At 44.9% G+C, this 24892-nt stretch overlaps 1 protein-coding gene across 4 annotated transcripts in view; it reads left to right on the top strand.

Annotated features, from left to right (window-relative positions):
* Nucleotides 1-24892, top strand: part of KIDINS220 (kinase D interacting substrate 220) — a 176417-nt gene that overhangs the window by 102246 nt on the left and 49279 nt on the right. The window lies entirely within an intron of this gene.

Raw genomic sequence — 24892 nt, 5'->3', positions numbered from 1 at the left:
AGACTAGAACAGGGGATGGGCTGAGAGAGACAGTGCAGTATACTGAGAGTGTAAGCTTTCTTGAATATCTGCATTGTAGACTGGTCCTCCTGCTGGATTTCAGAATAGCTCCATAGAGAGAGGGGGTAATATCCTTTTGTAACAGGGTCCTTGGGCTGAAGAGTAATCCAGCTCAGAGTACCAGATGAGCCCCACTTGAGAGGGATCAGGTGATTCTCCTATAAAGAGCAGCTGGAAGCTGCAGGTGAGTGTATTGCTCAAGGAGAGGGAAACTGCTAGGAGTGAGTAGGCTCCAGCAGGGTCCTGGGATCTGGGACTAACACTACAGCCAGGAAGAGTTGGGAGTAACCTGCTAATGCAGGAGGGACCCTGAGCAGGCAAGGGAAAGAGAGTGCAAAAGCTCTCTAGGCAGAGGATCTTGGGATTAGGATTCTTGCGAGCAAGTTAAAGTATGGATTGGATGAATGGATTATAAGGTGGTGTAGCAATGCAGCGACTCATTGGCGCGGCACCTCCTGCTGGCTGTCCAGGAAATTAGCTTTTCCAGCCTTGGAGTGCCCTCTGCCGGCCTATGTCACGCTTGTCGCTAGCCCCGTGTCCCTCCCAGACCCCAGTGCCCGTTTACCTTGGGTGCTGCCCCTGTCAGTACCCTCACAGATCTGGGTCTCCCCTCCCTGGGGAACCCCCAACCCTCTATCCCCACCATGCCTCAGTCTATGGCTACTGCCAGTCACCATCTAGCCCCTGCTCCCTGGAGCAGACTACAGTGTACAAGCCATTCATCATTGGTATACATACTCTGGGTTAATTAATAAGTAAAAAGTGATTTTATTAACTGCAAAAAGTAGGATTTAAGTGGTTCCAAGTAATAACAAACAGAACAATGTAAATTACCAAACAAAATAAAATAAAATAAAACATGCAAGTGTAAACCTAATACAATAAGAAAATGATTACGGATTAAATCTCACCCCCAGAGATGTTCCAATAATCTGCTTTTACAGACTAGCCTCCTTCTAGTGTGAGTCCAGGAATTTCGTGCATCCCTGTGGTTACCAGGGCTGGCTCTAACTTTTTTGCCGCCCCAAGCAAAAAAAAAAGAGCGCAGTCCCGCCATAACCCCCCTCCATGAGCGCCGTGTTGCTGAACCCCTCCCCCGAGCGCTGCGGCACCTGAAGCCCCCGCTCCCCCCTGAGCGCCGCGCCACCGAAACATGCCCCCCCCCCGAGTGTTACTTGGCGAAAACAAAAACAAACAAAAAATCTTCCAGCGCTGCCCCGCCGAACCAAAAATAAAAAAAAACTGAGCGCCGCCGCACCCCAAGGTGCCTCCCCAAGCACGTGCTTGGTCAGCTGGTGCCTGGAGCTGGCCCTGATGGTTACTGTCCTTTGTTTCAGTTTCTTTCAGGTAGCCTCTCCACCTCCGAGGGATATCTCTTGAGCCAGCTGAAGATAAAATAGAGGGGTCTCCCAGGGACTTAAATAGACTTTCTCTTGTGGGTGGAGACCCCTCCCCTCTCCTATGCAAAATCCAGCTCCAGGATGGAGTTTTGGAGTCACATGGGCAAGTCACATGTCCATGCATGACTCTTTTTTACAGGCAGTAGCCATTGCCCACATGCTATCTTAAATGTCTCCAGGAAGACTTCTTATGTGGATTAGTCTTCCAAGATCCATTGTCAGTTAAATGTTTCTTGACTGGGCACTTAATTTGCACATTCCTTTCTCAAGAAGCTGACCAAATGTTTTACTAAGGCTACTTAAACTCAAACAAGTACACAGCCAATATTCATAACTTTGAATACAAAAATGATACATGCATACAAATAGGATTAATATGTTCAGTAGATCATAACATTTACAGAGATATGTAACATGGCATATGTAGCATAAAAATATCCCAGTTATGTCATATATACATTCATAAGCATATTCCCATAAAGCATTATGGGATGCGGCATCACACAGAGGATAGACAGTGCTCTTGAGATCCCACTATAAGAGATGCAGGACAGTCAGCACCAGTTACTAGATATTCTGCACTCATCGGTACCGGCAAAGTTGGCCGATGCTATTCTTCACTTGGTACATCTTCAGTGATGCTATTCTTCAGCTGGCACACACTGTGTGGCATACCCCGGCCACATGTGCCTCCATGTGGGCTGAGAAAAGGTACTATGTCACCCTGAAAGGATCCAAGGTTTTATTTTCACACACTCTGCCTAACTCCCTGGTGATCCAGGCTGTGTTGGAGCAGACCAAGTAGCAACACACATGCTCCACCTGACAAGCAGGGAGGGCAAGAGACTGAACTTTATGGGTCGAAAGGTCTTCTCCTCAGCTGGACTTCAGTTCTGGATCTCTAACTACTTGTCACTGATGGCCAAGTATGATTTTATGAACTATGGACAGATGGCAGAGTTGGCAGTTAAATTGCCTCAGCTAGATCATTCCCAATTCCAAGACATTTTACAGGAAGGCAAGTTGACAGGGTCCATACATCAGACCGCAGTTGATTCAGCGGACACGTCCTCACGGCATCAGAATTGTCCTGAGGAGAGAATCCTGGTTGCACTCCTCATGTTTCCCTGGAGAGACAGAACGCAATTGAAGACCGTTTGATGACTCACACCTCTTCAGCCAGAAGACAGATGATTCCGTATACTCGCTGAAAGACTCTAGAGCCACCCTTGGGTATTGTTACACTGGTGCCAATGCGAAAATTTTATTGCCCTCAACAGACCTCCACACTTCTTCTGCCAATGAGCCTACAAGCCTCTTCAGAAATGCCCTAAGGTCTACAGAGCCCGTCCATCTGTTTGGCAGTGCAACCTCTGTACAACACACTCAGTCATCGAGAAAACGATATTTCTGAGTGCAACTAAAGAGCCGTCAACCACTCCATGCACCAATGCGCCTACTAACCACTCCTTTTGGGGGTCTCTCACACTCTTTCTGCCAGCATGGGGAGCAATAATAACAGACAAGTGGATCTTGGACATTGTTCAACATGACTATACCATTGAGTTTATGATGATGCTTCTTGCACATTCCCCATTCCAGTCCCTTTTCAGGGATCTCTCTCATGACAATATTCTGACCCTAGAGGTGGACTTCGTTCTGCAGAGTGGAACAGTGGAGCCAGTCCCTGCAGCCTTTCAGGGCACAGGGTTCTATTGCAATTGTTTCCTGGTACCCAAGAAGAAGAAGAGGGTGGATGGAGACCGCTCACAGGATGATGCTCTGATCGTCAATTGATCAGACCAGCCAAATTATGCCTCCCCCCGCACATGCACCCTTCTGCCACTTGCCCTCCACAGACTCTGATAGGGGAGAGTGACAGTCATTCAGCTTGCTCCATTCTGGCCTTGCTAATTCTGGTTTCCCCTTCTTTGTATGTCGAAACATCCTCCAATCCCATTCCAGATGTTTCTGGAACTGCTAACGCAACACAACATCAGACTCAGGCACCTTACTGCTTGGTTTGGGGATGGACATCTCGGTTAGTATGAGAATCCTTATTGCTAGTACAAGATGTCCTCTCCAGTAGTTGGAAGGACTTTACAGGATGTTCCTATCACGCTAATTGGGCATGTTTCACTTCCTGGGCACAACAACAAGGCCTTGTCCCCGAAGCTGTGGGCATCCCAATGCTCTTAAACTATTTCCTCTATCTGAAGACTCAGTTCCATCAAGGTGTATGCAGTGGCCATTAGCACCTTCCACCCTACAGTGGAGGGGCATTTGAATTTTACCCATCCCGTTATTGCCTGATTCTGGAAAGGCCTTGTATGTAAATATCTACCCATTTGGCCTATTACATCTCAGTGGGAGCTCAACCTAGGTCTTATCTCATTGACAAACTCTCCTTTTGAACCTCTGGCCTCCTACCCCCTTTCTCTCCTCTCCATGAAGGTTGCTTTCCTCATTGCCATTATCTCAGCGAGAAGGGTTGGCGAACTTCTGGGGGCCATGATGGCAAACCCCCCTTTCACCACATTCCATAAAAACAAGGTTTCACTGCGACTGTATCCCAAATTTCTACCAGAAGTGGTTTCCCAGTTCCACCTCAAGCAACCCAGACATTTACCTACCGTCTTTCTCAAATCACATGCTTCTAATGACAGTTTAAGGCCAGCAGGAGCCACTGGATCATTTAGAATTTCACCGATTTTGTTCAGTAAAAGATAATCTGGAGAGCTCCATCTCTCTCTCTGCTCCCTATTCTCTATCATTGCAGGTCAGGGCACTGAGCAAGGTCTAGATGTGCTCCAACTGTGCAGGAACCCTCCTAGAATCCATAGATTTGGATCTTTCACTTAATGTCTCCTAGCTGCAGGACCTTTGCTCTGCATTCGCCAAGCTGAGACACATCCAGAGATGCCTCTGGAAGGCTGGGTCATTTGTCTTCAGCTCTTGGGACTCTAGCAAATTAGACTGTCCAAAGACTCTCCTCGGGATAAGTCCATAATTCCCCATATCTTCTATAAGAGACCTGTTCCTGCATTGTGGTAAAAATATCTGAGCCTGACAGTTTGGTTATTGAGTTGCAAGCTCCAAATAAGAGAGAGGCTTTTCTTTTAAAATAGTAGAGACTGGCCTACCTCTTATGCAGGCCATGTGCATTTGCCAGAATTTGAATAAAATCCTCCAAGTAGAAATATCAACCACAGCAAACCAGGCAGCCTGACTTTTCTGGATTTCTTACAAGATGGCCTAGACTTAAGCTTAAGACCATCTACCATTGCATCTCATTCATCAATGTTAAACAGTGTCATAAATGCATGTTTATCTAAATCTAAATACATTAATGATGCTATTGTATCGAGGTTCTGTATGGCATCACATCTGTCCAAAATAATTAGAACTATTTTTCCCACATGGGCTCTGTCCATACTGCTAAAAGCTGCCATGATCAATCCATTCAAATCAGTAGCATATCACTGTACTATCTTTCTGTAAATATCTGCTTTCTGGTCACAGTAATGGGACCAAGAAATCTCAGAAATCTTTGGCACTTAAGTATTGCAAAATAGTAGTTTTATCCCCAAAGTCATGAGTAATGAACATTCCATATCTTATAGGAATTGTTTTTCCTTTATTTTGCCTGAATTCAAAACTGAAACAAAAAGCAGATTATCTTCTGGATGTCAGAAGACCAATTAAAATATACCTAAGCGGAACAGATCAGCTTAGAAAACTCGAAGTTATTTGTTTCATTCTATTCTGATTCCCTTCTGTGTGCAGATCCTAAGGTCACGATTTGGCCATAGACTACTAACTACTTCTTGTAGTGCTATTTTTACTGCTATTTGGGTAAGTCATTTTGAGGAGTAATTTGTGGGTAAGTCCTGTTGTGTCTCAGCTCTAATATACCTCCAACCTTGCAAGGAAGAGGGCCCACCCATATGTACAGAATAGTAGACATACTGTATTGCTTCAGAGTAAAGAAATGTATATGTAAGGAACATATTTTTCTTTTGTCAGGTCAGTTGGCATGATTCATCCTCATGTGAAAGTGCTGATATATTTCTTGATTTCTGAAGTTTAATATGTTACCTTTCCAGCTCTTTGAGTTAGCATATTGCTTTCTGATTGCTTTAAGGATATGTATTATTTTTCAATCTTATTACCAAACCCAATTACTTTTTCTTTTTTAGAGTTGAAGTCTTTTCTCTGTTACCAAATACAGTTAATCTTACATGGCTGATCCTGCTGCCATTGCACCCTATATGCTGCCTTTCTTCTCTCTTCTCTCTCTCTCTCTTATTTTTGGTTAAATTATTTAAGACTAATTTGCTTATAAATGCAGTGGCATAAGCTATTGGTTTGGGGTGGGACGTAGATTTGTGTTAGAAAGTTGAGCAGCTTCACTGGTACTATGGTCTGTTTGTGTCATATATATGAAAGCCCAGCACATAGTGGATTAACCTGAATCAAGACAAGGAAATACTATACACATATTTAAAAAAAACAAAAACAAAAAAAAAAAAGCCCTCCAAGGTGATTTCTTCTATCTCATTGTTTCCCATCTAAATATGAAAATGTTGTATTTAAAGCATATTAATAGTATCAGAGTATAAAAGGTATGTGTTATTTTATTAAGGAAATCTGATTTCTTGAAACGATCAGAAAATAGTATTCTTTAGCACTAGTAGTAAAATTTATTTTTTCCATAAAAAGCCTCATTTATTTTTATAGCAATTTGATGACACATCTGCTTGCTTTATTCAGCTGAAAAAGAAAATGTTGGTTCTTGGTGTTTTGTAAAATTGCTTTGTTAAATTATTTTCTAAATCGTTCAACTTTTAACAAATGACATTTGATACTAACACTGGAAAGCAATTTCAGCTAATTAAGTAGATCCTTCTATAAACCATTGGAACATTAAGATGACAAACTGTTCATTCAGGATTATTTTAATTGGTACAATTATTGTAATTTTGTTGCAATTATGTGTTGAGCTAAAAGCTTTTGTCTAAATCATTTGAGGAGTTTTTGTTAACAGACATAAGTGAGAAGAAAGGGAGTAAAATAAAAACTGAAGATAAGCATTATCTGTTTCCTTTTCGTTACAATATTTTAGACAAGTATCTATTAAATTACTCCTTTTAAAAACTGTATTTCACGTTTTCGGCAAACCTTTTAACAATGATAAAAATTAAACAAGATCATTTTAAAATGTTACTTTTCTGTAAAATTATTATGTTCCTAATTCCTGTTTTGACACTGTTTAAACAATCCTTAATCAAAAAAAAATAAGTTAAACACATTTTTTGAGAGATTTGTGGGCAACATTGACTTTATTCTGATGTATTGATTTAAGAAGTGTAGTATTTTTAAAATGCATTAGTTGGTGGTGGTTACAGAAATTAATAGATCTCACAGATGGGCTATTGTTTCTGAATATTTAACCTAAATTTTCTGTGTTCCATTTCATTCTATTACCTCAAGTCATACTGTTGGACCATCCTAAACAATGTTATTAATTGTGTTTACTATGTTAGTGCGTAAGGACCAACCAAAAATGGTTAGGGTAAGCATCACACTTCTTTGGCTTTCTTTTTCAGAATAGTCTTTGCAAGAGGGTTGGCAAATTGGCCTATGTTTAAATAACAGATTAGAGGTGGAAAGCTTATTTCTCATTCTGGATCCATATGGATGTCACAGTTTCTGAGTTTACTGCATCTCTGACCGCCTCATGGTCTCCTCGAGGGTATCCCACTTAGGTCTCAGGCCTCCAGCTTTCTTGGAGTGGAATCCCATGATTGTCTCCCTTCTAGCCAGGTTCCTAGACTACAGATCCAGGCAGTTCACTCTTATCCAGGGATGAAAGTGAGCTGGTACGGGCCAGTACTCTGTACTGGTAAGAATCCACACCGGCCCATACCCAGCCCACATTAAAGCACTGCTGCATCAGCGATTTAATGTCCCTGTCCCTGCCCCTTTTGCCTCCCCTTTCGGCAGCTTTGCCTGTAAGGACCCTTCCAGCAGGGCCACTGACAGAGGGAAGAGGCAGCAATGGTAAAGCACTGCTTGAGCAGCTCTTTAAGGACGATCCTTTGCTGCGGCAACGCTTTAAGGATCCTCATTGGCAGGGCCACCGACGGGAAGAGGGGCAGCATCGTTAAAGCGCTGCTGCAGCAAAGGTCCCTGCAGTGCTTTAACATCCCTGCCCTCTCCCCCCCCCCGGGTCAGTGGCTGGGGGGGCGGGGAGGGGCACAAAGATGCTGCTGTCCCTACTGCAGCAGCAGCGTCGGGAGCTCCGGGCCCTTTAAATCAAGGCGGGAGCCGCGGGCAGCGCGGTCCAAGAACTGGCTGGGGGATGCTAACCCCCAGCCCTGCCCCTTCTGCCTGAGGCCCTGCCCCTTACAAGGGCCAGGGCCACCCCCTGTACTGGTAAGTGTCATCAGTTACTTTCACCCCTGCTTTTGTCATCTCTGCAGGTCTGACTTCAGTTCTGTTCTCTCAGGCAATCAGAAAGTTATCTAGTGGCCAGCCAGCTTTCTTAAAGGAAAGTACTACTAATTCAGAACAAAAGCATTTAGAGAAAACATAATTTAAAACTATAAGAGGTTTATATCCATCCCTAGCTTACCAGGTGGTCAACCTTCTTCACATGGCAATCCTGGTAGGTTGAAAAGACTTCAGCTCCTCTCACTGGATCTCTTTCTGTTCATCACAGTCTTATGTCTTTCAGTTCTTGGATAGTGTTACTCTCCCCAGGTCAGGACTTATTATTTTTAAACAGTTTCAAGATCTTGTCTGCTAAAGCCTTTGAACCAAATCAAGCCCATCTGTGTGGTTTTTTTTCCTCCAGGAGGTTGAAACTTCAAAAAAGGTGTTACCTGCATTGTTTCATTATTCGGGATTTGCATTAGTTACTCCCTCCATTGTAGTTAATTCCTGCGGGAAGCATGCTTTCTTGTACATTTAGCCAGGAATTCAATCACTAACAAGCCGTAAAGATATATATTCATAAAGTTAGTAGTCTTTGAATATTCCATGATTCTATAGCCTCTGTCACCGTGGGATATGGGTATTCACATACTTTTGTAGGGTTAAAAAACAAACCTGGTGCTGTGAACTGATGGTGGCAGAGGGTTGTTGCCTATAGGAGAGCTATATTTTTCACCATAAGATTTGGTCTACTGATGTATTTATATTCATGAGAGTTGTAAGCCTGAGAGGAATCTCATCCTGGGAATCAAAACAGGACTCCAGCAATCTCTAGCTAATAGTACAGGACTTTGTAAGGATTTGCTGCCTCCAGCAGGAGGAACACCTAAAAAGTGGTGACCGAAAAAATCCCACCGTCAAACAGTATTTAAAGAGGGATTTAGCAATATAGAGGACTTGAAAAGAATAGCCCAGAATAGACAAGGATGATTGAGGCATGTTCATGCCCTAAGTAATGGTTTGACAACACAGAAAGAATTCAGTCAGATATTAGTAAATTTGTTAGCCATAGTTTTACTATCTTCAGCCTTAATCTACCTGTTTCAGTATCCTTGCTTGGGTATCCTCTATGCAGCGCATAATTACGCTTTGTTTATAGTCCATCTTACAGCAGTGTCAGGATTCTTCCACACTCCTGGATTTTACTTTTTCCCACTGTATAATGCTTACTAGGCCTGCTAATTCACAATAATTTGCCTTCTCAAATTCAAATAACCTTGTAGTACTGGTCAGTGAACATAATTCTTTGCGGTATAGTATTAAAGGAGCTACTAAGATTTAACTTCCCTATAATAAAGAATATTGGAACAGGGGATGTGCATATGTCTTTTACTGCTATTTTCTGTGCTTAATATGAGGCAGCATGGTCCTGTGGACAGAGCACCAGACGGGGAATCAGGAGACGGGGAATCAGGGCTCTGTTCTAGGCTTTGCTACTGACCTTGGCAAGTCACTTTACTGCTCTTCATCTCTGTCTCATCTCTTTTCCTTTATCTTGTCTGTTCAGATTGTGAGCTCTTCAGGATGGGAACCGTTTTAGTGTGTGAATGTATGTTTACTGTCTCAGTTGGGGCTTCTAGGCACTACTGGAATACAGCTAAATAATGTAACACATTTTTGTTTGTTTAGAATCTCAAAATATAAAAAAAAGTTAATAAATAAAGCTTCCCATCATCCTTTTCAGGGAAAGTATCCCAGTTTTACCAGTCAAATTTCATAAAGACAATGACTTGTTTATACTGCTCTGTATACTATACACTGAAATTTAAGAACAATATTTATATTCTAATTGATTTACTTTATAATGATATAAAAATGAGAAAATAAGCAATTTTTCAGTAATAGTATGCTGTGACATTTTTGTCTGATTTTGTAAGCAAGTAGTTTTTGAATGAGGTGAAACTTCGGGGTACGCCAGAAGAATCAGACTCCTGAAAGGGCTATAGTGGTCTGGAAAGGTTGAGAATCACTGTTCTACATAATTCTGTTCTTTAGTTTCTTTATATATTAGGAGATAATACCACACAGCAGCATTGCAAGGATTAATTATTAATGTTTGTAAAATGCTTTGAAAATGGTGGATAGAATCTACAGTATACAATAACTAAAAATACCAATATTTGATAATGAAGCTTTTTTATATAGCACACCTCATTCAAATGGACCCCAAAAGATCTTTGTAAATACTGTACAAACTACAGATAAAATAGGAATTCCATTACTCCCTGTTTGTAGTGATGCCGCTTCTGTGGTTACATATAGGTATTGTTTGCACATTAACGCAGCAACCCTATATAATTTTAGTACCACAAATTATATGTATGTATGTATGAGTATATGTGCATGTGTTTCACTGTTTCTCTTTTCCTTATAATTTTGTATGGCAGTTTTCATCTTAGATTGTAAGCTCCTTGGGGCAGAGACTGTCTTACTGTTTTTGTACAGTACCAATATAGTAAGGCTCTGATCCTGACTGGGATCTCTGCACTGCTGCAATATAAAAAGTTAAACGATAATGCTAAGTAATTATAGATAATAAAATCGGAATGTATTAAATTATTCAAATGGAATCAAAACACCTTTTATAAAGTACTTTTCACTTTAATATTGTGTGTATCTCCCACTCTTTCCTGAGACTACCATTAGGATGGGGTACGTATTTATCCAGTGGACGTTAGAAACCACTTCAGTGAAATTAACTTTCAGTGGGATAAATTACTATCTCTTTCCAAAACAAGCAAAACAGTATGCAGTACTGAAAGTAGGCACCTTATTTACTGCTAGTTGGATCTGGTAGCTGTAGCAGGTCTTGCATAGAAAGCTTTCCAGAATACATAGTGTAATAGGAGTATTTAAACAGCTGGTGTATCTGTTCAGTGAAATCTTTGTACCACTTAATGCACATCAAATGGCTATAATTTTTGTCCATATAGCATTATGAAAATATAGCTTCTTTTTTTGTCTTATTTAAATAAAACATTGATTCCTTATCTTTTTTAATATGGAGTGTATAATGGCATCTTATTTTCCTGTTTTCATGCAAATTTTCCCTGAACAAATAGTGCTCTGAAGCTGCTTGTTGCAAACATGTTTGAAAAACTCAATTATATATTCTCAGAAGAACTTTTGAAATAGTGATAGTATTGTAATTTCTCTGCAATATTGTACAGGAGTTTTTAATCAGGATAAAATAGAATCTTTATGTATTAAAACAGACTATTTGTACTTATTCTGCTCAGAATGCAGAGGAAAATTTAATTGTGTTAGAGACCAATTCTTAATATCAGGGTATAAATGTTGTTGTCTTACACTCCAGTTGGTAGAACTTGGATTTGGAATTTGAGCCAAAGGCAGACCAAACAATTGGCCAGGTTCTTCTACGAGCGCTGATCCTTCTGGATATTCACTGTAGGTTCACATGTGCTTCATGTGCCTGAGACCAGCAGATTCGTCTATAGCAGCGTCTGTTGGTCCGTACCGCCACCCTAAATCTCCTTGTGTTCTAAATCAAGGGTATGAAGTGCTGCACAGACTGATTGCTTTTCCTGTTTCTTTCTATTGCTCGTGGTCTGGAACTGAACGCTTCTGCGTCTATAGCCTTTTCAGTACTCCTACTCAAACTTTGCCTTTGTAAATCATTTACCTTAGATAGCTCTAATTAGTCTTAATTAGATAGTTTGGGGTTGCGAGGGTTCCCCCACTCTTTGGGACACCTAGTATGCTCAAGATTCTAGGTTTCAAGCCCTGCCTGGCCTGTCCCCAGTTCTTTCTGGTTACTGCAGCAAAGAGTCCTGTGGCACCTTATAGATTAACAGATGTTTTGGAGCATGAGCTTTGCAAGGGAGGAGAAACTGGTTTTGTAGTTGGCAAGCCATTCACAGTCTTTGTTTAATCCTGAGCTGATGGTGTCAAATTTGCAGATGAACTGAAGCTCAGCAGTTTCTCTTTGAAGTCTGGTCCTGAAGTTTTTTTGCTGCAGGATGGCCACCTTAAGATCTGCTATTGTGTGTCCAGGGAGATTGAAGTGTTCTCCTACAGGTTTTTGTATATTGCCATTCCTTATATCTGATTTATGTCCATTTATCCTTTTCCGTAGAGACTGTCCAGTTTGGCCGATGTACATAGCAGAGGGGCATTGCTGGCATATGATGGCATGTATTACATTGGTGGACGTGCAGGTGAATGAACCGATGTGGCTGATCTGGTTAGGTCCTGTGATGGTGTCGCTGGTGTAGATATGTGGGCAGAGTTGGCATCAAGGTTTGTCGCATGGATTGGTTCGTAAGTTAGTTACTATGTGCAGTGTGCAGTTACTGGTGAGAATATGCTTCAAGTTGGCAGGTTGTCTGTGGACAAGGACTGGCCTGCCACCCAAGGCCTGTGAAAGTGTGGGATCATTGTCCAGGATGGGTTGTAGATCCCTGATGATGCGTTGGAGGAGTTTTAGCTGGGGACTGTATGTGATGGCCAGTGGAGTCCTGTTGGTTTCTTTCTTGGGTTTGTCTTGCAGTAGGAGGCTTCTGGGTACACGTCTGGCTCTGTTGATCTGTTTCCTTATTTCCTCCTGCAGGTATTGTAGTTTTGAGAATGCTTGGTGGAGATTTTGTAGGTGTTGGTCTCTGTCTGAGGGGTTAGAGCAGATGCGGTTGTACCTCAGTGCTTGGTTGTAGACAATGGATCGTGTGGTGTGCCCGGAATGGAAGCTGGAGGCATGAAGGTAGGCATAGCGGTCGGTAGGTTTTCGGTATAGGGTGGTGTTAATGTGTGTCATAAACAGATAGCTAAGGGTTAATGTCTCTTTCACCTGAAGCACCTGACCAGAGGACCAATCAGGAAACCGGATTTTTTCAACTCTGGGTGGAGGGAAGTTGTGTCTGAGTCTTTGTCTGTCTGCCTGCTTTCTCTGAGCTTTGGAGAAGTAGTTCTGCTTTCTAATCTTCTGTTTCTAAGTGTAAGGACAAAGAGATCAGATAGTAAGTTATATGTTTTCTTTTCTTTGGTATTTGCATGAATATAAGTGCTGGAGTGCTTTGATTTGTATTCTTTTTGAATAAGGCTGTTTATTCAATATTCTTTTAAGCAATTAACCCTGTATTTTGTCACCTTAATACAGAGAGACCATTTGTATGTATTTTTCTTTCTTTTTATATAAAGCTTTCTTTTAAGACCTGTTGGAGTTTTTCTTTACTTCAGGGAAATTGAGTCTGTACTCACCAGGGAATTGGTGGGAGGAAAAAATTAGGGGGAGATCTGTGTGTGTTGGATTTGTTAGCCTGATTTTGCATTCCCTCTGGGTGAAGAGGAAAGTGCTTTTTGTTTCCAGGACTGGGAACGGAGAGGGGGAGTCACTCTGTTTGGATTCACAGAGCTTGTGTCTGTGTATCTCTCCAGGAGCACCTGGAGGGGGGAAGGGAAAAAGGATTATTTCCCTTTGTTGTGAGACTCAAGGGATTTGGGTCTTGGGGTCCCCAGGGAAGGCTTTTTCAGGGGGACCAGAGTGCCCCAAAACACTCTAATTTTTTGGGTGGTGGCAGCAGGTACCAGGTCCAAGCTGGTAGCTAAGCTTGGAGGTTTTCATGCTAACCCCCATATTTTGGACGCTAAGGTCCAAATCTGGGACTAAGGTTATGATATGAGTAGCAGCGGTTGGGAGATAGACAGAATCCAGAAGCCAGTAGGAATATTATTTTTTTCTCTTCTCTGCTAAGGGCTTTTTAGCAGAGAGAAACAGTTTGGGTTTAAAAGAGGATTTTTTTTTCTGCTCTCTCTGGCAGTTTGTGGCTTGCATAATAAGCAAGAGACCATTAAGCTGTGACAAAGAATCTTTTGTGACAATAGCACTCCCATTGAGAGTCATTACCAGCACTATATATATGCAAATAAAGTGGTTTTTCAGGTTTACTTAACATTGAAGATTAGCTAAAGGCACTGTTGCTAGGCAGACTTCAGGAGGCAACAGAGAACCTGCAGTTCAGAAGATAAACACCGGAGGGCACCCCAACACAAGAAAACAGGAATCATGACTTCTAAGGCAAAAATTGAGGCCGAAGAGTAATTCAAAGAAGCTGAACACAGGCGACAAATGGAGATGAAAGAAAGAGAAGAACAAATCAAAGAGGCAGCACACAAAAGAAAACTAGAAGAAGAAGAGGTGGCCTACCGAAGGAAACAAGCAGAAGAAGAGGCGGCCCACCGCCGAGACATGGAAAAACACCAAAAAGAAATGGAAAAACAACAAAAAAAGAATGAAGAGAGGGAAAAACAGAGAAAACATGAACTGGACTTGGCAAAAGCTGGGCTGCATGTGCCAGCCAACCCTAACAACCCGGCGCCAATTATTGCTCCACAGCACAGGAAATTTCCCACCTACAAGGCAGGTGATGACACTGAGGCCTTCTTGGAAAATTTTGAAAGAGCCTGTCTTGGGTACAGCATCCCCGAAGACCAGTACATGGTAGAATTAAGGTCACAGCTGAGTGGACCTTTAGCAGAGGTGGCAGCTAAAATGCCTAAGCAGCAAATGAATGACTATAAACTTTTTCAAACCAAGGCCAGATACAGAATGGGGATAACCCCAGATCATGCCCGTCGGCGCTTCAGAACGCAAAAGTGGAAACCAGATGTGCCATTTCCCAAACACGCCTACTACGTTGCAAAAAATTATGAGGCCTGGATATCAGGACACAATGTTAAAACCTTGGAAGAACTGCACCTCCTCATACAAATGGAGCAGTTCTTGGATGGTGTTCAATTTGGGGGGCGTGTCATAAACAGATAGCTAAGGGTTAATGTCTCTTTCACCTGAAGCACCTGACCAGAGGACCAATCAGGAAACCGGATTTTTTCAACTCTGGGTGGAGGGAAGTTGTGTCTAAGTCTTTGTCTGCCTGCCTGCTTTCTCTGAGCTTTGGAGAAGTAGTTCTGCTTTCTAATCTTCTGTTTCTAAGTGTAAGGACAAAAAGATCAGATAGTAAGTTATATGTTTTCTTTTCTTTGGTATTTGCATAAATATAAGTGCTGGAGTGCTTTAATTTGTATTCTTTTTAAATAAGGCTGTTTATTCAATATTCTTTTAAGCAATTAACCCTTTATTTTGTCACCTTAATACAGAAAGACCATTTGTATGTATTTTTCTTTCTTTTTATATAAAGCTTTCTTTAAAGACCTGTTGAAGTTTTTATTTACTTCAGGGAAATTAAGTCTGTACTCACCAGGAAATTGGTGGAAGAAAAAAATTAGGGGAAAATCTGTGTGTGTTAAATTTGTTAGCCTAATTTTGCATTCCCTCTGGGTGAAGAGGAAAGTGCTTTTTGTTTCCAGGACTGGGAACGGAGAGGGGGAGTCACTCTGTTTGGATTCATAGAGCTTGTGTCTGTGTATCTCTCCAAAAGCACCTGGAGGGGGGAAGGAAAAAAAATTATTTCCCTTTGTTGTAAGACTCAAGGGATTTGGGTCTTGGGGTCCCCAGGGAAGGCTTTTTCAGGGGGACCAAAGTGCCCCAAAACACTCTAATTTTTTGGGTGGTGGCAGCAGGTACCAGGTCCAAGCTGGTAGCTAAGCTTGGAGGTTTTCATGCTAACCCCCATATTTTGGACGCTAAGGTCCAAATCTGGGACTAAGGTTATAATAATGTGACTGTCACTTATTTGCACCGTGGTGTCTAGGAAGTGGATCTCCCATGTAGATTGGTCCAGGCTGAGGTTGATGGTGAGGTGGAAGCTGTTGAAATCGTGGTGGAATTTTTCCAGAGTCTCCTTCCCATGGGTCCACATGATGAAGATGTCACCAATGTAACGTAGGTAGAGAAGGGGCGTGAGTGGACGAGAGCTGAGGAAGTGTTCTTCCAGGTCAGCCATAAAAATGTTGGCATATTGTGGGGCCATGCAGGTGCTCGTAGCGGTATCACTGATCTGCAGATATATATTGTCATCAAATTTGAAGTAGTTGTATGTGAGGATAAAGGCACGGAGCTCAGCAACCAGTTTGCTGTGGCATCATCAGGGATACTGTTCCTGACAACTTGTATTCCATCTGTGTGTGGGATGTTTGTGTAGAGAGCCTCTACATCCATGGTGGCTAGGATGGTGTTTTCTGGAAGGTCACCAATGCATTGTAGTTTCCTCAGGAAATCAATGGTGTCACGGAGATAGCTGGGAGTGCTGGTGGCATTCTGTACTCAAACCCTATGCCACTAGCACTCTCAGCTATCTCCATGACACCACTGATTTCACTGCAGTGGTGATGTGCTGGTCTTCCTGGCTGTCTGCATCCGGTATCCACAAGGATTTGCAGACCAAAGTGGAGGACCTTCCCTTTGACAAAGAGAAACTATTTCTTTTCCAAAAAAACTGATGAAGTCCTTCACACTATGAAAGACTGTAGAGCCACTTTGCGCACATTGGGCATATACCCATCCATCTCTAGATGACAACGATATCACAATTATCAGAGACCCTGTACCCAACAATATCACCAACCCCAGTCCAAACCATATGACACTGAGAGAAATGGCAATGGACCTCCTAAATACCGGCAAAACCGTGTGCAACCAACTACTTCCCAGCCATCAGGTAAGAAACAACAATTTTGAAGTGCTGGTTGAGGGTCTGTGCAACCACCCCTTGACTCCTCCACCTAGTGTCCCATTTGGCTGCTGCCTCCAGGCTTTCCACCATGTCTGGCAACAGATCACGCAGGACCACTGGGTCCTGGCGATAGTTCAGTCAGGTTACTCCATCCCTTTCTTATGTTCCCCGCCCACCCTTTCCCCTTCCCCGTCCCTCTTCAGGGACCCTTCTCACGAGCATCTTCTCCACCTAGGTGCAGTGGAACATGTATCGACGTAACATCGAGGAAAAGGATTCTACTCCCGCTACTTTCTGATCCAAAAGAAAGGTGCGGGGTGGAGACCTATATTAGACCTACACTGACTGAACAAGTTTGTACATGTACAAAAATTCAAGATGGTCACATTGGGCACAATAATACCTGTGCTGGAACAAGGGGACTGGTTCACAGCCCTCGACCTACAAGACACCTATTTCCATATATCCATTCATCCGGCACAAAGATGCTTCCTGCGATTCACACGCAGACATGACCACTTTCAATACAGAGTGCTTCCATTCGATCTCTTTACAGCACCACGAGTGTTCTCCGAGACCCTAGCTGTAGTTATAGTCCACATCTGCAAACACAGGATTATACTCTTACCCTGCTTAGACGACTGCCTTATCAAAGCCAGCTCCTACGAGAAGATGTTAAAAGTAACAAACTTTACCATCTCTTTTCCGGCTTGCAAATAAATTTCCAAAAATCCACCCTGATACCTACACAGCAGATAGAGTTCATACGAGCTCACCTGCACTCTGTTTGAAGCAGAGCCTATCTTCCACACAACAGATTCCTCACTATTATGCATCTCATGAGCACAATCTCTGTTCACCTCAGCATACAGGCACGGACCAGCCTACAGCTTCTTGGTCACATGGCAGCCACCACCTTCGTGGTCAAATACGCCAGGCTGCACATGAGATGCCTTCAGGGCTGGCTCAGTTCCAACTACAAACCCAGCAGACACAGTTTCTGCATAACACTGACTCCGCCACTGAACGTATTGGCCTCCCTACATTGGTGGACAAAATCAGAGAACCTATGCACGGGTGTTTCCTTCTATCCACACACCCCAGTACTCATGCTCACCGTGGACGCTTCCCAGATAGGTTGGGGAGCGCACCTAGGCAACCACAAGGTACAGGGCCGTTGGTCCCTCTCAGAGATGCGTCTGCACGTCAATCTTCTAAAACTCAGAGCTGTCAGGTATGCTTGCCTTCACTTTTTTCCCACCATAAAGAACAAGTCCATCCAAGCTCTGACGGCCAATATAGCATGCATGTTTTACATCAACAGGCAGGGAGGAGCACAGTCTGCCATCTGACTATGGAATTGGTGCATACAACATCACATAGAAATCACCGCTTCCTACCTGCCTGGGTGTCACAACCCTACTGCCAACACACTCAGCAGACACTTCTCCAAGGAACAAGAATGGGAATTACATCCCACGATACTCCGACAGCTCTTCTCCCACTGGGGCACTCCGTCGATAGACCTGTTTGCCACTCCTCAAAACCACAAATACCATCTATTTTACTCCAGAGCGGGGCTCAGACACACATCTCTAGGGGACGCATTCCTCGTTCCTTGGAACATCTCCTTTATGTACGCTTTTCCATCAATTCCACTGATTCACAGGGTTCTACACGATATCAGAGAGGACAAGGCCTTCCTACTGCTTTTAGGAGAGTGGGTGAGCTCAGGGCCTTGAAGGTGGCCCTCCCTACATGGTGTTTCACAGGGATAAGTATGCTTGAGATTGCATCCCAAGTTCATCACAAAAGCACCTTCTGAATTTCACTTGAACCAAACAGTTCCCCTGTTCCATCTTTTACCCAGAGCCTCATGATAACAGGAAGGACAGGAAGCTGTACTCCCTAGATGTGCACAGAGTTCTTGCCTTCTCTTTGCGCAGCACAAAGCCCTTTTGAAAGTCTCTGATTATTTGTCTCCATCGCCAAGAGGATGCCCAAAGACTCTCTAAATTAATTCCGGTCCCACAAGGGCCGTTGAGTCCTGTGCCTGAAAGCTCCCCGGCTCACGCTGTGGTTGAGCTTGCTCTCCCATCTACGCTGAAGACCTTCTCTATGGCAAGAGAGCTGATAGCCATGACGGAGACTGCACGGCCTCAACCCCTGGCACCGCTGGTGCAGGTCATCCAATCCATTGGGAAACCTGCCTTGATGAGGCCGCCCTCCGTCGGACCCCGGAGAGATGTCGTTCAAGATCACTGTCTCTCTGACGCTCTCGATCATGCCAATCCTGCTCCCGGCACCACTTGCAGTCCCGGCACCGCTCTCCATTGCAGTACCAGTCGCACTCGCGGCACCGCTCAGCCTCCCGTTCACCTGCCAGATACTCCCGGTACTGATCCGACTTCTGGCACCATCCACGGCACCACGCATCTCGCAGCCAGTCCAGGCGAAGGGACCCGAGATCTCGGTCGACCTCCTGGCACCGCTACAGACGCAGGTCCCGGTCTCGCTTGCAGTACCGTTACAGTTCCCGGTACCGCTCCCCGGTGCCGTCCCGGGAAAGACCAACCCGAGACTTGGCTCCCTCTCAGGGTCTATCAGCACTGCCTTGGCCGTTGAGAGACACCTCGGTTCATCACAGGCTGGTAGAGTTTCCTATCCACAGGATCGTGACTTGGATGTCCCCAGCCATATATTGCCTGAGAGCCAGGGCCACGACAAGGACCCCATCAGTGGTCTTTCTGGACAGCGTGGGCGTACCACCAAGCCCAAAGTGCTCCCTCAGTTGCACCACGGTCTGCCCCTTCTCAACACTGGGCACCAGAGGCAGCCGTAAGCCGCGCCCCCCCCCCCCGGACTACGGATGAGGCTTCGGTACCCCTGCAGACACCCAGGTCCCACCTGAGTCTGACGCCACTCCTCAAGAACAGGAGCCCCCACAGGACCCTTTTGTCCCTGGCCTCTCCTCTTCCTCCTCGCCAGACGAGGCTGTGGCAGGAACATCCTCCTCTGGCCCTCCCCCAATTGATCTAAGGGCCCATCAAGATCTCTTGAGACAACTGGCGCAGAATATGAATCTGCAGGCGGAGGAGGTCCCTGAAATAGAGGACCCTGTAGTGGACATCCTATCTGCAGACGCACTTACTAGAGTGGCTCTGCCGTTTATCCGCGCTATACAGGCAAATGCAGACACCATTTGGCAATCCCCAGCCTCAGTCCCCCCCACAGCCAGGGGAGTAGAGAGAAAATACATGGTACCCTCCAAGGGGTACGAGTATCTCTACATAAACCCATCTCCTTGGTCCCTAGTAGTTCAATCGGTGAACGAGAGGGAGCGTCATGGCCAGCAAGCTCCTGTTCCCAAGCCTAAGGAGGCTAGGCGCATGGACCTTCTAGGCCGCAAAATATATTTGGCTGGGGGCCTTCAACCTAGAGTGGCAAACCAGCAAGCCCTCCTAAGTAGGTATAACTATAACACGTGGACGTCCTTGGGGAAGTTTACGGAGCTTCTTCCCCAGGAGTCCCGACAAGAATTTGCAGCCCTGCTTGAGGAGGATAAGAAGGTGGTGAGAACCTTCCTCCAAGCCTCTCTGAATGCAGCGGACTCTGCTGCCAGGACTCTGGCGTCAGGAGTGATGATTACGCGTATCTCCTGGCTCCAGGTATCAGGCCTTCCTCCTGAATTACAACAAACCATTCAGTACTTGCCTTTTGAAGGCCAGGGGCTCTTCTCAAACAAGACTGATCCCAGATTACAAAATCTGAAGGACAATCACGTACTAATGTGCTCGCTGGGGATGCACACACCAGTGACCCAATGCGACCCCAACCTCACCGTACTTACCCCCTGCCTAGGCCATGACAGGACTTCAGCAGAAGGTGTGTCGGAGGGAATTGACAGAGGCAGTCTGGCCCCCAGGGGAGTCAAAATCAGGTCCCCCCTAAACCACTGGTGGGGCCCAAACAGAACTTCTGATGGAACGCCTGAGGACGGCCCACCAGATGTTTTCCCGCATCCTTTCCCTCCCTTTTACAACTGCCTCTCCCATTTCCTCCCTGCGTGGTCCCAGCTAACTTCAGATCGTTGGGTCCTGCGCATGGTGGAGTTGGGGATACCACCTTCAGTTTGTTTCAACCCCACCTTCCCACCGTCCTTCCTCGTCCCTCTTCAGGGACCCCTCTCACGAGCAATTCCTCTTACAAGAGGTCCAGTCGCTCCTAACCATTGGAGCCATAGAGGAGATGCCAAAAGACCTGAGGGGCAGGGGGTTTTATTCCGGCTACTTCCTAATCCTCAAGGCAAAGGGAGATCTGCGACCAATCCTAGACCTGCGAAGACTCAACAAATTCATGATAAAGGTGATGTTCCCGCATGGTATCCCTGGGGACCGTTATCCCGTGTTTGGATCCTGGAGACTGGTATGCCGCCCTCGATATGAAGGATACGTATTTCCACATTGCAGTTTACCCACCACACAGACGGTACCTCCGTTTTGTGGTCAACCACCAACATTTTCAGTTCACGGTCCTTCCATTTGGCCTTTCTGCGGCTCCGCAAGTATTCACAAAATGCATGACCATAGTCGCCGTCTCCCTCCGGTGTCGTTGGGTGCACGTCTACCCGTATCTCAACGATTGGCTCATTCGAGGGACTTCCAAGTCACAAGTGAGACATCACCTGTACATCGTCAAAGACCTCTTCAGGAGCCTAGGCCTGATGATCAACGTAGAGAGTCTACTCTGATATCCACGCAGAGAATAGATTTAATTGGGGGTGATTCTGGACTCCAATCTGGTCAGAGCCTGCCTGCTGCAGCCTCGTTTTCAAGTGATGGCTACAATTATTCAAGGCCTCCAAACCTTCTCGACAACGTCAGCTTGCACTTGTCTCAGCCTAGTAGGTCACATGGCCGCCTGCACCTTCGTGACCAAACACGCCAGGCTACGTCTCCATCCATTTCAAACCTGGCTTGCCTCAGTATATCGACTGGGCCGGGACAGCCTAGATTCGATACTCACTGTTCCCCCGAATGTTCTAGGCTCCCTAACCTGGTGGCTAACTCCCACTCTAGTCTGTGCAGGGATGCCATTTCACCCACCGCAACCTTTGATGGCCCTAACCACAGACATGTCATCTCTGGTTTGGCGTGCCTACCTCGAGGGCCTCCGCACTCAAGGCCTCTGGTCAGCTGAAGAACTAACCTTACACATAAATATGTGGGAGCTGAGGGCAATTCGTCTAGCGTGCCAGGTGTTTCAAGAGCATCTCTGAGGCCGTTGTGTTTCAGTGTTCACAGACAACACAGCGGCCATGTTTTACATAAACAAGCAGGGAGGAGCACTCTCCTCCCTCCTTTGTCAGGAAGCCGTCCAGGTCTGGGACTTTTGCATAGCCCACTCGATCGATCTGGTAGCTCCATTTCTCCCAGGAGTTCAGAACACTGGTGGATCACCTCAGCAGATCCTTCCTATCTCACGAGTGGTCGATTCATCTGGATATTATCCATTCTGTTTTCTGGAAGTGGGGTTTTCCCCACATAGACCTCTTCGCCTCCCGCGAGAACAGGAAATGCCAAGTGTTCTGCTCCTTCCAGGGACGCTCCCCGGGCTCCCTCTCAGCTGCATTTCTGATATCGTGGATGAACCGTTTACTTTATGCCTTTCCACCGTTCCCGCTGTTCCACAGGGTCCTCCTCAAGCTCCGCAGGGACAGTGCCCACCTGATCATGATCGCCCCAGCGTGGCCCAGGCAGCACTGATACACCATGTTGTTTGACCTCTCAGTGGCAGACCCAATTCCCCTACCACTCTGGCTGGATCTCATAACTCAGGACTTGGGCAGACTTCACCATCCAGACCTACAGTCTCTTCACCTCACAGCATGGTTGCTGTGTGGTTAAGCCGGTCCGAGTTACGCTGCTCTGCCTCGGTCCAACAGGTACTCTTGGGCAGTAGGAAGCCTTCCACTAGGTTGATATATCTGGCCAAGAGGAAGCGTTTCTCCTGCTGGTGCGCTCAACGTAACACTGTCCCCACGCGGGTACCAGTTCCTACTGTCCTGGACTACCTCTGGTCCCTGAAAGAACACGGCCTAGCGGTCTCTTCGATAAAAGTGCATCTGGCAGCCATCTCTGCCTTCTACCCAGGGGAGAATGGCCGATCAATCTTCTCTCACCCCATGTTTCAAGGTTCCTCAAAGGCTTGGAACGTTTGTACCCACAAGTTAGACACCCTACCCCTACCTAGGACCTCAGTCTGGTTCTAGCCAAGCTTATGGGTGCTCCTTTCGAACTGCTAGCCACCTGCTCGCTGCTGTACCTCTCCTGGAAGACAGCCTTCCTCGTCGCTATTACTTCGGCAAGGCGAGTATCCGAGCTTCAGGCCCTGACAGCGGACCCCCTGTATACGGTGTTCATAAGGACAAGGTACAGCTGCGACCACACCCCGCCTTCCTCCCTAAGGTGCGGTCTGCCTTTCATGTCAATCAAGACATCTTCCTTCCGGTCTTGTTCCCGAAGCCACACTCATCACGTTGGGAACAGCAGCTACACTCCCTTGACATCCGCAGGGCTCTCGCCTTTTATATCGAAAGAACAAAACCCTTTCGAAAGTCCCCTCAGCTTTTTGTAGCGGTGGCAGACTGGATGAAGGGTCTGCTGGTCTCCTCCCAGCGAATTTCATCTTGGGTGACGTCTTGCATCCGCGCCTGCTATGATTTGGCTCACGTTCCGGCTAGCCACCTCACTGCCAATTCTACTCGGGCTCAAGCTTCATCTGCCGCCTTCCTGGCCCATGTTCCCATCCAGGAGATATGTCGGGCAGCTACTTGGTCATCGATTCACACCTTTGCGTCACATTACGCATTGATACAACAGTCCAGAGATGATGCAACATTTGGCTCAGCAGTTTTACATTCTGCAACATCTCACTACGAACCCACCGCCTAGATAAGGCTTGGGAGTCATCTAACTGTAATCGATATGAGTAAGCACTTGAAGAAAAGACTGTTACTCACCTTTGTAACTGTTGTTCTTCGAGATGTGTTGCTCATATCCATTCCAGACCCGCCCTCCTTCCCCTCTGTTGGAGTAGCCGGCAAGAAGGAACTGAGGGGCCGTTGGGTTGGCAGGGGTATATATCTGGCACCATGGCAGCACCACTCCAGGGAGCGACCCAGCCTATCCACCGAGTGTTGCTAGGGTAAAAATCTTCCGACGAACGAGCATGTGGTGAACGCACACCTACCTGGAATGGATATGAGCAACACATCTCGAAGAACAACAGTTACAAAGGTGAGTAACTGTCCTTTTTTTTTTTTTTTTTTAAATCCACTATTGCAACTCTGATATTGTTTAAATGTACATTTTTCTTGTTCGTAAATTCTTTTGCTCTCTCAAATCATTAAAAAAAAATCTAATTAGCTAATTCAGCTTACTGCTTAATTTGACGACTAGTTTAAATACTATTTTTCTCTCGTTCGTCATTGTTTTTCAGATATGTAATTGTTAATAGGATTGCACACACCCTCATCTCTTGTTCCATATTACTGATTTCCATTTTTAGCTAGAGAATTCAGTTGAAATTGACTTTTGTGTCTAGGTGTTTTTCCTTTATTTGCACAATCTGTTGTGCTGTTTTGTTCTGTTGTGCTTTGTTTCCATTTTAGATACCTCATGTAGAGTATTAAACCCTAAGCAACCAAAACAAACAATCACAGAAAACTTAAAAGGTTCATTTTTTTTCTGATATAGATAAACTAATGCTGAGTCAAACTTGCCCATCCTTACCACATCTGTTAAACATATTGCTGTATTTAAAAGGTCACTCCTGTAAATCCTGTACCTTTCACAAATTATCTCCTGAAACAGCTCACTTATATTCAGAACTCCATTATCTTAGATGTTCTTCAGATCATGTGTTTTTCTGTTCCCAAATGTAGTGTATGTAAATACATGGATTTTTGTTTTTGTTTTTTGGTCATCTGATTGACTTCCCAAGTTGTGCACTAGTTGCACTGTAGCTTACTGCCAAACTTGAGGTTTTTCGACTGTGTAGAATTTACAGCAAGCACTATTAAGGTCAGAGGGAGAAATCCTATCACAATTAAAGTTGGTGGGAATTTTGCCATTGACTTTAATAGAACCAGGATTTCACCCTGGGATTTGCTACTCACTAGTGATTATGGACTGTGATATTTCCTATTCTATGTATAGGAAAATACTTCAGTTACTGCAGATATTCTGAGCCGAAAATCCTGGGGTTTAATAGCACGCACTGTAACTGAATTTTCCCAAAACAGTTTTAAACGTAGTAAGGTCATCCTGTATCATACCCCACTATCCG

The sequence above is a fragment of the Gopherus flavomarginatus genome, chromosome 4, assembly GCF_025201925.1.
Source record: "Gopherus flavomarginatus isolate rGopFla2 chromosome 4, rGopFla2.mat.asm, whole genome shotgun sequence".
NCBI lineage: Eukaryota > Metazoa > Chordata > Testudines > Testudinidae > Gopherus > Gopherus flavomarginatus.
Note: the sequence above shows the minus strand (reverse complement) of the source record. Positions and strands in the feature narration are given on the sequence as shown.